Raw genomic sequence first — 14,349 nt, forward strand, 5'->3', positions numbered from 1 at the left:
TAGCGAAAATTCTCTTGCGAACAGAATTTATATCTCGCCTTCTTTTGTCAGTGGGATTTAACGACATTGTTACACAGTTGCCCGCATTGAAAACAAACATAATGATATGGCAAAGGGATTGTTTTATTCAACAAAGCTGTCTTGTTCAGTCTTTTAGAGGGAACTGTATGTGCCGTTAGATACAATCCAAGTCTTTTCAGCAATTTACAATACAGGCACTTGAATATAGCTATTCTTTTATAAAGAGTTGTTCTCTCGTGTTCTTACCAACGTTTTGTTCTTACTTCTTTAAAATGAATGTACTATACATATTAATACAAGCAAGGGACAATAGTGTTTTCTGCTCAGATATAAACTATTGAAATTTAAATACCTTTTCAGTATCAGAACGACAATAGTACATTGTTAAAAGTACACAAGTATAAAATTGGTGACAAAACCAATATACCCCACTTGCAGATATACCGGCCACATAGGACGGACATATTAAACTGATCGTTCGTCAAATAGCAATTTAAATTTTTGTTTCGTGGATTTGGATTTGTAAGTACACTTCTTGATTACTTCCTCAATTATTTACGAAGTTCGTTTGATTACAACGTCTCGTGCAGATTTCGTTTCACGCAATTTTTATACATTATTATGTGCGATATGCCGAGCAATTTAAATGATATTTAATCCTAAAGAGTGGTGAAGGGTTTCGCACATGTTGATATACTTGCAATGGCAAGCTAACATCAAAAGTATGATTTGATTATTTTATTTTACTTTTGTTCCTTTACCATTCTCAAATATCTGGTAATTGGTAAATGGTCCATTGTCTGTGCTCCAGTCATATTCTGATTGTGGGGCTGCACAGGAAAGCAGTCTCCATTTTCACACCCAGATTGTAAATGAAAATTGATGCCTACGGTAAATAGGTTGTTAAGACTGTGCATCGTTGTCTTTAAATGAACCCTAATATAATCCTAATATGTATAAGTATGATTTCGCATATATTACAGATACTGACACAACAAAAATCCTTAAATACAAACCACGTAATTGTATGTTTTAACTCCAAATATATCAGTCGTAAAGTGTGATCTACATCGAGAAACAATGATTTTTTAAGACTGAAATTTATGTCTCTTTTGCTGTCTTTCATTGTTTAAGTGAGTTGCACACACTGTGTATGTTCTTAGCCTATCTCCACCTGCTTTCTAGTTACCTTATCTTTCAATCTCTTCGCACACAACGTGTTATAATAAGAATACTCTTTTATTCAGTTTAAATACAGAAAAATTATAAAACCACGCCACTCCAAAAGTCCTTATTTGGACGTAAATCAAGGAGGTTGCTGTAACGTTGAATTATTTCGATGGGTGCTGCTTTTGCAACTTTGAGACTCGTAAGCTAAGGGTCGCGGGTTCCATACACTTCCAATACCAGCCCATGTCTGCTGCTTTGGCGTGTCATTGAGAAAAGTACTTAGCTCTTATTTTCTGGACATGATATAGCCTAGGGGTCGGCAACCTATGGCACGCGTGCCAAAAGTTGTCACGTCAAGATTTTTTTTATTTATTTTTTTCATATTTTTTTTTAATTTTTGTGGCACACGAAGTGCATCAAAAACTCTCGATTTCAATAGTGCTACTCTTTCACTGGTGGCACGCGTTCGTTCATTTTGTAATTAATTCGGAAAAGCAACACGCGACGGTATCTCAGTTTCTAATCTGACAAAATATTGGATTTACTTCATTCGTGTTGTCCGTGGGTCTTGGAATTTAACTAGTATTTCGATGTATATATTAAGGTGAAGCATGTAAAGTCGACTCATTATGACAGAGTGGTGTAACAAATCAGGAAAGGTCGCTTTCACATTCTTTCTTGGATTTATAAAGCTTTGCTTAAATATCGCACACAGCCTTCAATACAATAAATATTCACTCATTAACACAGAAAGCTGCAACTTGAGTGCACCTTGGGAAAAAAATGTATCGCGCACAAAAATATGTCACTGCTACTTACTTCTCCGTATATTAAAAGTCGCATTTTAAAAATAACCTATAAAACAAAGTAAAGTTTAAACCTTGATTCGCCATTTTCGGACATTTCTACTGAATGAAACTAAATAGTGATTGGATATTTCTTTACAATTGAACCGCTCCGGTGGCCTATTGGTTAGAGCGTCCGTCTCGGATACGGGAGGTCGTGGGTTCGATTTCCGGCCGAGTCATACCAAAGACTTACAAAAATGGTACTAACAGCTGCCTCGCTTGGCGCTCAACATTAAGAGGTTAGTGTTAGAACTGGTCGGCCTGGTGTCATAATGTGACTGGATGGGACATCATGCTACATGTCTGCGGCATGATGCCCCAGTGCTAGACATCACTTTAAACTGCCACACTGCAGACATCGTAGCGATATGATTGAAAAATTGTTTAAGCTACGTTAAAAATCCAAATCACACTTTACAATTGAACATTTTTAGCAGTCATCTGGATTTGAAGCGGATAGAACTCAGTTTGTCACTGATATAGCATGGCACACAGGAAATACGGATGTTTGTTAAGCGTATCGCTCGCTGATATAGCATGGCACACAGGAAATACGGATGGTTGTTAAGCGTAACGCTCGCTGATAACGCATGGCACACAGGAAATACGGATGGTTCTTAAGCGTATCACTCGCTGATATAGCATGGCACACAGGAAATACGGATGGTTGTTAAGCGTATCACTCGCTGATATAGCATGGCACACAGGAAATACGGATGGTTGTTAAGCGTATCACTCGCTTATATAGCATGGCACACAGGAAATACGGATGGTTATTAAGTGTTACGCTCGCTGATATAGCATGGCACACAGGAAATACGGATGGTTGTTAAGCGTATCGCTCGCTGATATAGCATGGCACACAGGAAATACGGATGGTTGTTAAGCGTAACGCTCGCTGAAACTATGATCATAATTGATTAATTCAGTGTCAATCTGACATTAAACACAGGTCACATTAGTCTGTATTAGATCATTTTGGAAACATCATGTTGACAATATATAGGTCATATTCAGGTCGACAAAGGGGGGGGGGGGGGAACCGGTATATATCCACAAAGGGACCCGGGCCTAACAATGCTTTCTAAATTTATAGCAGAAAAAAAATTGTTTGAACAAGAACTAGGAGATACCCGGGTGTTTCTTATCCCAGCTCCCGTGATCACTTTCTACGGCCCTGGTCACATTAACCTATGTTACACATTTTTGGAAACAATTTGTTGACAATTGATTAATTTTCTTAAATTCGTGGTATTACGTAATGTAACCACTGTAAGACTTACGTAATTTATTTTATGCTAAGCAGTGAATTACTTGATTTTCTAATTAAAATAATATTGATATTTTTTGGTCAGAACATACTTACCTCCCTTTGATTTTGTACCTTAACAAATTGATCATTAATAAATAATTATTAGCAGACTAATAATCCCTGTCTGTTATCTTTGAAACTTGTAATTTGTTATTCTGGAAATATCAATTAATTTTTATCACTCTGATGCGGAACTAATTTTGTGCGCATGGACACATAGCACAGCAGAACACGTACGGTAAACAGCTGACATTACCGCAAGAAATCTGCTAATTCACTGTGTCACAAACTTTAGGTACCCAACGTATGTGAGCATAAAATAAAAAGAATATTTGCTTTGCCACTCGTGAAAATACTGAGTTTTTCATCCACTCGATGAAATATATCCGTTATTCACTCGTTTCAAGTAAATATCCTCTATGTATCTACTCTAAATTCAACGTCATGTATCTACTGTAAGACATACATCATGTATCTACTGTAAGACCTACGTCATGTATCTACTGTAAGACCTACGTCATGTATCTACTGTAAGACCGACATCATGTATCTACTATAAGACCTACATCATGTATCTACTATAAGACCTACGTCATGTATCTACTGTAAGACCTACGTCATGTATCTACTGTAAGACCTACGTAAGGTATATACGGTACCACCTACGTCATGTATCTACTGTAAGACCTACGTCATGTATCTACTATAAGACCTACGTCATTTATCTACTATAAGACCTACGTCATGTATCTACTGTAAGACCTACGTCATGTATCTACTGTAAGACCTACGTCATGTATCTACTGTAAGACCTACATCATTTATCTACTATAAGACCTACGTCATGTATCTACTATAAGACCTACATCATGTATCTACTGTAAGACCTACGTCATTTATCTACTATAAGACCTACGTCATGTATCTACTATAATACCTACATCATGTATATGATGTAAGACCTACGTCATTTATCTACTATAAGACCTACGTCATGTATCTACTGTAAGACCTACGTCATGTATCTACTGTAAGACCTACATCGTTTATCTACTATAAGACCTACGTCATGTATCTACTATAAGACCTACGTCATGTATCTACTGTAAGACCTACGTCATGTATCTACTATAAGACCTACGTCATGTATCTACTATAAGACCTACGTCATGTATCTACTGTAAGACCTACATCATTTATCTACTATAAGACCTACGTCATGTATCTACTATAAGACCTACGTCATGTATCTACTGTAAGACCTACGTCATTTATCTACTATAAGACCTACATCATTTATCTACTATAAGACCTACGTCATGTATCTACTGTAAGACCTACGTCATGTATCTACTATAAGACGTACGTCATATAGCTACCATAAGATCTACGTAATGTATCTGTTATGAGACCTACGTCATGTATCTACTGAGAAACCTTCGTCGTGTATCTACTGCAAGACCGACATCATGTATCTACTATAAGACCTAAGTCATGTATCTACTGTAAGACCTACGTCATGTATCTACAATAAGATCTACGTCATGTTTCTACTATAAGACCTATGTCATGTATCTATTATAAGCTACACCATGTTTCTTCTATAATAATAATAATAATAATAATAATAATGAGGACTTTGTATAGCGCCTAATCATTAGAAGCTCTAAGCGCTTTACAACATTAGGCAACACATGTAAAATATAAAAAAAAACCAACATATAATGATATGATTACAAAACAAACACCATGAAATTAGAAAACATTAAAAAAAAACATGCTGTGAATATTTAAGGTAGAAACATTATTAGGTCTTTAAGTTTGTTCTTGCAGTTGAAATAAGTGAGTTTTGAGAGCCCTCTTGAATGTGATCACTGTGTCTTTGTGTCTAAGTTCAGTGGGCAATTCGTTCCACGTTGCTGGGCCCTGGTATGCAAAAGAACGCTGTCCATATGACTTTGTTTTCATAGTGGGAATAACGAGTATACGATTGTCAGAAGAGGAGCGAAAGTATCTTGCTGGTGTCTACACATGAGTGAGGTCAGATAGGTATGTTGGACTAGAGTCCGACAGTGAAACTTAGCACAGAGAACAAATTTTGTGTTTGATTCTGGATCGAATGGATAGCCAGTGTAGGGTACAGAGCAGCGGGGAGGTGTGCTCTGATCGTGGTACTCTAAGTATGATCCGAGCAGCTGCGTTTTGATTTTTTTGAAGTTTTTGGAGCAGATATTGATATGAACCAGACAGAATTGAGTTGCAATAGTCTAGTCTTGAAAGTACTAATGAACACACACGTGTTTTAGTGGCATCAACTGAAAGATATTTGCGAGTGGAGCTGATGCGTCTCAGCTCAAGATATGCAGCCTTGCATTTGTTCATGACATGTTGGTGCAGTGTGAGAGTACTGTACAGAGTAACATTAGGTTTCGTACTGATTGTGTGAATTTAATGTTGGTATTGCTGATATTTATTGTTTGAGGTAAAGGATGTGAATGGGAAAGTCTTTGTGTTGTGATCAGAATGGCCTCAGTTTAATCATCATCATTCATCTGCAGCTTGTTATATGTCATTCATGATTTCACATCAGAAATGCACCTCTCTACACCTTGGATGGTAGCATCAACTTCAGTCGGGTGGCTAGATTTGTATATTTGGGTGTCATCAGCGTACAATTGGTGAGACACTGGATGATGATCTATGACACTTGAGAGCGAATGAGTGTACAGAATGAAGAGAACAGGTCCAATAACAGACCCCTGTGGAACACCACAGCATAGATCAACTGGGCTGTTACATAAGACATACGTCATAAATCTACTGTAAGACATACATCATGTATCTACTGTAAGACATACTTAACGTATCTACTATACGACCTACAATACCTTAATCAAGATATGTCATTCTTTCGAGAAGTATGTTTCTTTTCGATATGAGAGAACAAGCACGTGTATGTTTTGCATTGAAAAAGATATCCAATCAACTGTTAATCAAGACTAAATTTAAGCAACAAAAGAATTATTTGATTTGAAAGAAACTCACTGCTAGGTAAGTGACGCTTAAAAAAAAAAGATTTACAATTGGACAGTACAAACAGGCGTTGAATCCATTCCTATGATCATATGACGGTATAAACCTGAAATCTAAAATAATACAAAATAAAAAGAAAAGAAACATATTTTGACGAAAAGGAGAGGCTAAAAAATTTTAGCAAGTGTAACGCAGTTTCCATTTTTCTAATTATTTTAATTTTTACCTATCTCGGGTAAAAGAAAATCGTTTTAAGTGGTCTATTTGAGCTATTTGGTTGCACCATTTATATTTTTTAAAGAGACTTCTGTGGTTGTTTGGATGTAAAGTCGGTATCCTAAACAACCGATAAAACAGAGACAAGTGTTAGAACGGTATCTTCATAAACAGATCCCCTCCCCCATGTATTGTATTAATCACAAACCCTTCCCAATCATAAACGCCCCTATATATGTATTTCCGTGTTTTGTTTGTAAGGGAGCAGTACGTTTTTGTGTTACTGTTGCGAGTGAATATATCGCTTGTATTCTACCAGCAATTATACATTTTTTTCTTCAGTTTTTACTCTTTTCTTGTACATAAGCTCTCATTATTTATTATCAGGAACCATTCACGTTTAGCATTGTATTAAAGTTTTCTGACATAGAAAGATCCACGACTGCCATTCCACAATATTACATTGACAGGCGTACCTATAGTATTTGGCACCCGGGGCGAATCCTTCCTTTGGCACCCCCCACACATAATTTTGAAATGTAAACACACAGAAAAATATATAATGTTTGCAAGTGTATTTTTAAAAAGTACAGGGCTGTCATAAGCAAATTGGAAATAAATTTTACTTTGGCGAATTTTGTTTCAAACCTTGTACCGGTATTTCAACTCTCCCGATGCCCCCCCCCCCCTTGTCACCCGAGGCCGACCGCCCTCTCCCTCGCATCCCCCTTAGTACGCCGCTGAGCACATGTAACATTCAGATAATGGTATAATTCTATTTTTTTTCCTCCTTCATTTTCATCGATTAGTTCCTTATCATTTATTTTTCTTCTTTTATATTAACACGATATATATTATAATCATCCTCAACAGCATCTATCTAATCAAGTTATGTTCCATACAGTCGTTGGTTGTACCTGTCTATTTATGTTGACAAATACCAATTTTCACATCTTAAGTGAGCTTATTGCATCATCCTACATCAGTCTTTAATCGACCGTCGTGGGGTATATTTGACAGTGAGCGGCAATCCTATCATCGTATCCGCCTATGTCGGCTGCCGTGATTTGTCTTGGGGCAAGTCGCTTTGGTCCAATTCGTCTTTGAACTAATTAACATGCCTGTGTTGTTGTGCCGTAAAACACCAAAGAAAGACCAATCATATCGACCCGCCATCAAATATGGCAGTTGTTACTAAATATAGAGATAACACAAATTTGAACAACTTTTTCAGACTTGTTGAACAGAATTTGACTAAATTTTCAGGAAGTAACCTGGCTTGAAGGACTTTCCATTTAATTTAAATTATGCCTGTCCGCGATTAAATGTGACCTCCCATTACTGAAAATGTTAATAATAAACGTTAAATGACTTCTTTTAGAAGAAAAGAAGAAAAAAAAAAAGAAAAACAACAAAAGAAGGTTGAACTGAATTTACCCAAATTTGACAGAAATCTTGAGTTTTGGTCTTTAAAGTAGATAGAAATAATGTCGTTCCTTTTCCAAATATATCCGCCATTATCAAAAGTAGAAAACGTTTAAAAAGAACTCTTCTCAAAATCTGATGAACTGACATTGGCTAGGTTTGACAGAGAACATTATGACCTGAATGAAACTCGTATGCTTACAAATGATGACGATCCGACATCATGTATGTACATCGTTACTGTAAAAGACTTAGAAAAAATTTATTTTACTTCTGAAAAACGCTGAACTGAATTTTTCCAAATCTTACAGAAAGCACTATGGCTTGGAGACCATTCAATTTATATATCCCTCGTCAAATGTTCTTGCTGATGCTGAAATATTAACTCATTTTTCTTAAAAGAACTGCAGTCAAATTTGACAAAAAGCATCTTGGCATCAAGGTTTCATTATTGGACAAATTATGATAATGTGCCATCAAATACGGCTGAAGATATAAACAGAAAATATAGAAATCTTGAAACAATTGTTTTCGTAACATTTGCAATCAACAGCATTTGTACAGAAAACATGCTGCTGGCCAAAATTTATTCTGGGTGATGCTAGCCAGGAGAGCAATCTCATGTCTACTTTGGCCTCTTCTTTATTTTAAAACGAAAGCTCTTTCGGTTAGCCTAGCCGAAATTTTCGTCACATCTGACCAATCTCCTTGAAACAACCTTATGAATCAATTTTAGTGAATTTAATTTATGTATATATTTGTATGCATTTTTCAATAATTGTATTATTTAAATCTGACAATGCTGTGTGTACTATAACTGTTAAGTGTTGTATGTGTGTATATGTGTTGCATAATACGTACATACATACATACATACATACATACATACATGTATGCACGCACACAGGTATGTATGTATGTATGTATGTATGTATGTATACATGCTGGACTGTTTCATTGTGCGATGTATTGTAAATATCAATTTGTGCTTCTTTAGATTTATTATCTTTGTTTTGTATAATTAATATTTTATGTTCAGTAGAAAAGCTCATAAAAGATGATGGTTTTAATTTGTTTTATCATGTACCGACTCTAATTAAACATTACTTGTCTGGCATAATACGAGGAAACGAGAAATACACTTGCACTGCTTATATAAATATATTACCTGTGTCTTTCTTATATAAGTCTCAATAATATGACGCAGATGAGTGATTTTCAGCATGAATACATATAATCGATAATTAATCCGCATATTTGGTGATTATATCGTTTTGAGGGCAATCTTATTTTACATTTAGGATTTAATTAAAAAAGGACATTTGAATAATCTGCACTCATGATTATAATGTCTTGATCAGAAACTATATATAGTGCTTGGGATAAATTCTGCAAACACTATTATAAAGCTGTCAATATTTGGAGTTATAGTAATATAAAAAATACAGTTTCACTCTTAGACCACTGGCATGGCATACATAAACGGTTTAACTATTGCATTAGTTTCGCAGTCATGGTCTGAACAGGAAGATCATTCGATCGCTTTGTCGGTATCGGATAAAAACAAAGTCGATACGAAATTCACTCCAGCGTGATCTAATCCACGTTTATAATTGAAAAGCATTTTATCGCTGTCACGTGGCTTAGACATTATCAAATATTTGAAAAGGCTTTTTTTCGTGGAGAACAGTATCAGCTGCTATGCGATCATATTATTTGAAATCGCTTTGCAGTGGGTTCCATGGTGCTTTTATTTTGATACAATATGCCGATGACGTATCAGCCATGATAAATGGTGTATAGGGGACAATTTGACGGATATTGTTCACTTACATTGTTACTGAATTGTAAGTGTAGCGAATGAACAGAATGAAGTCAGAAAAGCGTGATAGAGGCTGAATAGAACCTGTTTTTCGATTTCAAATGCTCGCTTTATCATACAGGCCGCCGATTCACATAAAACTGAACAATTCAGTACAAAAGGGTATACAATCACCTTCGCGAGACAGCCAGCACAGCGACGTGTGTCTTTTCAAAATGTTACACGTAGGCAGAGAATTTTTGACCTCCATCAAATAAACTTTCTCCGCTTTTATATCCACCATAATAATTCTTCAATAGTTAAGAAATTTACAATTTGTATTTAAGATCTGTACAACAGCTCTTTGCCAGGTAATCGATAAAATTTAACTTCTATATGCAAGGGTGATGGAATACAATGCGCTCTTTTCATTTTCAACCACCATAGAAAGACAGATTCAGTCTGAAAGTATAAATTACATAAGGCTAATTATGCCAATAGATGGAGAGTCGACATAGTGTGGCTTTTAGGGCTGGTTTAGTCGTCTAAAGGAGTTTATCAATGATTTGTGTGACTCCATTGATTTTGATGTGGTGTATCGGTCAGGAGCAGTCACTCGTTAGTCAGATGGGGAGCAATGCATTGGGATATGATAGCAGGCTTGTAGTTGTGAGGCAAATTGGGCGATGGGTGGGAAGGTGACATAGTCAGCGTAAATTACAGGTGAGTAACCTTAAAACTTGATAAAGACGTGCATTAGGAGTGGTCAATAAGTTCTTCCATTAATGTATAAGCGTATACATAATGTTCTTAGAATGTTATATACCGATGATCCTGATCAAGGAGTCTTTGCAAACGATGACAATAACTTCAACGACGAGGCATGACAAAAATCATAATAAAGATATCACGGTGTTAAGGAAACGATATTGTTTACCAGTGATTCCACTGGTAAGGCTAGTAAGACTAATTCTTCTTCTAGTGACAACTTCTACACGTACTAAATTACCAATTTCTTATCGTACCAGCTTCAACTGGTACCAACTTCTACTCAAACAAACTGTTACTAGTGACAGCTTCTACTCGTACCAACGTCTGCAAATACGCAGTTCTACTAGTACCCAATTCGACTCATACCAACTTCTACTTGTACCAACGTATACTCGTAATCACAGTTGTTCCGGAATACTAAATTTTCATTTGAATCAAGTGATATTTTTGGCTGTGGAAATTCCATATTGCTTGTCGTTGGTCTTTTATTTTCAAACTATTTATCTTTTCATAAAACATTTTGATCTTGTTCACTTTAGTATTTTTTTTTCTTTTTGTTGCCTTTCATTTTTGTCCATTTGTTAATTTTGTATATTTAAGAGTTTTCATATTTCAGTATAATCGCAGGTAATTGATATGTATTTGTATATGTATGTATGTATGTATGTATGTATGTATGTATGTATGTATGTATGTATGTATGTATGTTTGTATGTATGTGTATATGTATGTATGTATGTATGTATGTATGTATGTATGTATGTATGTATGTATGTATGTATGTATGTATGTATGTAAGTATGTATGTATGTATGTGCAATATATATGTAAATGACTAGCTCGGGGCATCAAAACTTCTTACACAAAATTTGCAACCATATGAAAACAAAAGCATTAATTTTGAGTGATTTATTGATTTAGCTGAATTTATTATGAACATGATTGTAGCAACTTTTTAAAGCAAATAGTAAAATGTGTCTGATTTAAAAAGATTTTGTAGATACAATTTATTTTTAATTAATTAACAAAATTTCAGGAAGCTAGTAAGATGAAAGAAGATACTTTCGGTTACATTCGCTAATATTTATAAACGTAAATCAAGACAGAAATTGGCATTTTTCTTATCTAATTATGTATTTGTTTGTATTCACATTTTCATTGTTATTCCTTAAGTCGCTCACGACGTGTGTGTCTGTGTGTGTGTGTGTGAGAGAGAGAGAGAGAGAGAGAGAGAGAGAGAGAGAGATTACACTTGTTCTATTTTTGTAGAGCATCTCGTGAATTATTTAAGCTAGTTTAGGGCGTACAACAGTTCCCATTCCTAATACAGAAAATGATGTGTACTTTTCCGGACTTGACCTGCATTTTCAAAAGTCTAATCAAGCAGAAATAAATATTTTAAATTCTTGTGAACTCACTTAAAAATCAGGCATTGGCTAGCATTATGCTATAACTTATTGCCTGTGAACGTCTTCAAAAAGCAGAAATTGGCCAGCATTATGTTATAACTAAATACGTGTGAACGTCTTCACAAAGCAGAAATTGGCCAGCATTATGTTATAACCAAAACTGAAATCCAAAAGACAAAGACATAATTTCCTCTTTTTATTTTCAAACTTCCTGATTTAGTTTTGAACTCGTACGTGTTTCCGATTCCGTTGATTCTGGACCCTAATTCAAAGGTCTTGGAAAATACATTGTATTGTAGCTCATTAACCGCTAATAATCCAGACATCCAGACATGAACGTGTACAGTAAATCGCCTTTAGATGGTCCTTTTTAGGCTTGTATTCACAAACATGGATATGTAGAACTCGCAATTATTGATATATGGAATTCACAATCATTGATATATGGAATTCACAGTCATTGATATATGGCATACATAATCATTAATATATGGAATTCACAATCATTGATATATGGTATTTACAGTCACTGATATGTGGCATGCACGTTCATTGATATATGGAATTCACAATGATTGATATATGGTATACAGAATCATTGATATATGGTATGCACAATCATTGATATATGATATCTAGAATCATTGATATATGGAATTCGCTTTCATTGATATATGGTATCCACAATCATTGATATATAGTGTTCACAACCATTGATATATGGATTTTAGGAGCACCCTGAATGATATGACAAAATCCGAATAAAGCACATGATATCTGTTTAAATCATGTAAATTTGACATATGAGCTTTAAATCTATCGTTACAATTAGTCGGAAACGAGGCATGTAAAATTATATAAATTTATTATAAACATTATACATAATTCTGCTTTGAAACACGTTATGAATGGTATAAAAGTTTACGATCTTCGAGTTAACAATGAAATTCGTTTCGTCAATAACTACATTACTTACGTTTTTAATGTTCCACAAAGTTCCCTTCAAGCTTTCGAGAGCTATGTGAAAATAAATAATTTGACCTATTTTTATTAAGTTAGACTAATAATACAAGATTTTACAAGCGCCAAGAACATTGAATATAAAAGTGTCTTTGGATCGAACTTTTGAACTAGTATTCTCCATTCATGTATACTGTATTTGGTTGCGTATAACGCTCACCCAAATGCTAAAAACGTATACCCAGTTCTATCGTCGCATATGTTGAGCCAGCAATACCATGACATATGGTCTATGTATGTATAGGTAGGTAGGTAGGTAGGTGGGTAGGTAGGTATGTGTGTGTGATTTGGATGTATGTGTGTGTGTGATTTGGATTTTTAACGTAGCTTTAACAATTTTTCAGACATATCGCTACGATGTCTGCAGTGTGGCAGTTGATAGTGATGTCTGGCACTGGGGCATGATGCCGCAGACATGTAGCATGATGTCCCACCCAGTCACATTATCCTGACACCAGGCCAACCAGTCCTAACACTAACCTCTTCATGCTGGGCGCCAAGCGAGGCAGCTGTTAGTACAATTTTTGTAAGTCTTTGGTATGACTCGGCTGGAGATCGAACCCACGACCTCCCGCATCCGAGGCGGACACTCTATCCACTACGCCACCGGTGCGGTTAGTGTATGTATGTATGTATGTATGTATGTATGTATGTATGTATGTATGTATGTATGTATGTATGTATGTATGCTTAAGACATACATCTGCGGCGCATTAAGAGTCCCCTTTTTGAAATCAGCGCTTTATTGAGCCATACTGTTCACATTGTTACCTCCCTTGGATAAGATGATGCAACAACGCTAAAATTTAGATTCATAATGTTATCTGGAGAAAACTGCGCTTGGATAACATCATCACACTCAATTTAGACTGTGCACTTGATACGATCTTTTCTTTGCAAAGATTTCAGAGCAAAATAAAAAAATTGTGCCCAATACGCTGGAGGAAAAAAGTCTGAAATCCCTTACTTAAAGTGATAGAACACAAGGCTGATGCGGCAGACGTCACAATATATTGATGACGTCACAATAAAGCCCATCTATACCGTCATAAATAGTTTAGCACATTGGAGGAAAAAGTCTAACTCCTTGACTTGAAGTGATAGCGCACAAGGCTGATGCGACAGACATCACAATATACTGATGACGTCACAATGAAGCGCATCTTAATAGCATGACTTTGATTGCTCTTATTCTTAATTCCAGTCAGTGATTAGAGACGTAAGAGACGATACAGTCAACTTGACTGCGTGTACTAATGCGCAGAGACGATGAACTTTAGATAACCAAAAGGTCAAAACTGCATTACGGCAACGACACATTGT

The 14,349-nt window shown here is 35.7% G+C and overlaps 1 long non-coding RNA gene across 3 annotated transcripts in view; it reads left to right on the plus strand.

Moving 5' to 3' along the window:
- The first annotated feature begins 464 nt into the window (after nucleotides 1-464).
- LOC149799399 (uncharacterized) overlaps nucleotides 465-14,349 on the plus strand; it is a 185,738-nt gene continuing 171,853 nt past the window's right edge. For 2 of the 3 annotated variants that reach the window (XR_016421169.1, XR_016421166.1), the window contains exon 1: nucleotides 10,355-10,549. This is a non-coding gene — a long non-coding RNA (uncharacterized LOC149799399). Of the gene's footprint in view, nucleotides 544-10,354; nucleotides 10,550-14,349 lie in introns of those variants that run through there. The other variant, XR_016421168.1, reaches the window with a different exon arrangement.

The sequence above is a fragment of the Sinohyriopsis cumingii genome, chromosome 5 (genome assembly GCF_028554795.1).
Source record: "Sinohyriopsis cumingii isolate HCF-2022 chromosome 5, ASM2855479v2, whole genome shotgun sequence".
In the NCBI taxonomy this organism is placed as follows: domain Eukaryota; kingdom Metazoa; phylum Mollusca; class Bivalvia; order Unionida; family Unionidae; genus Sinohyriopsis; species Sinohyriopsis cumingii.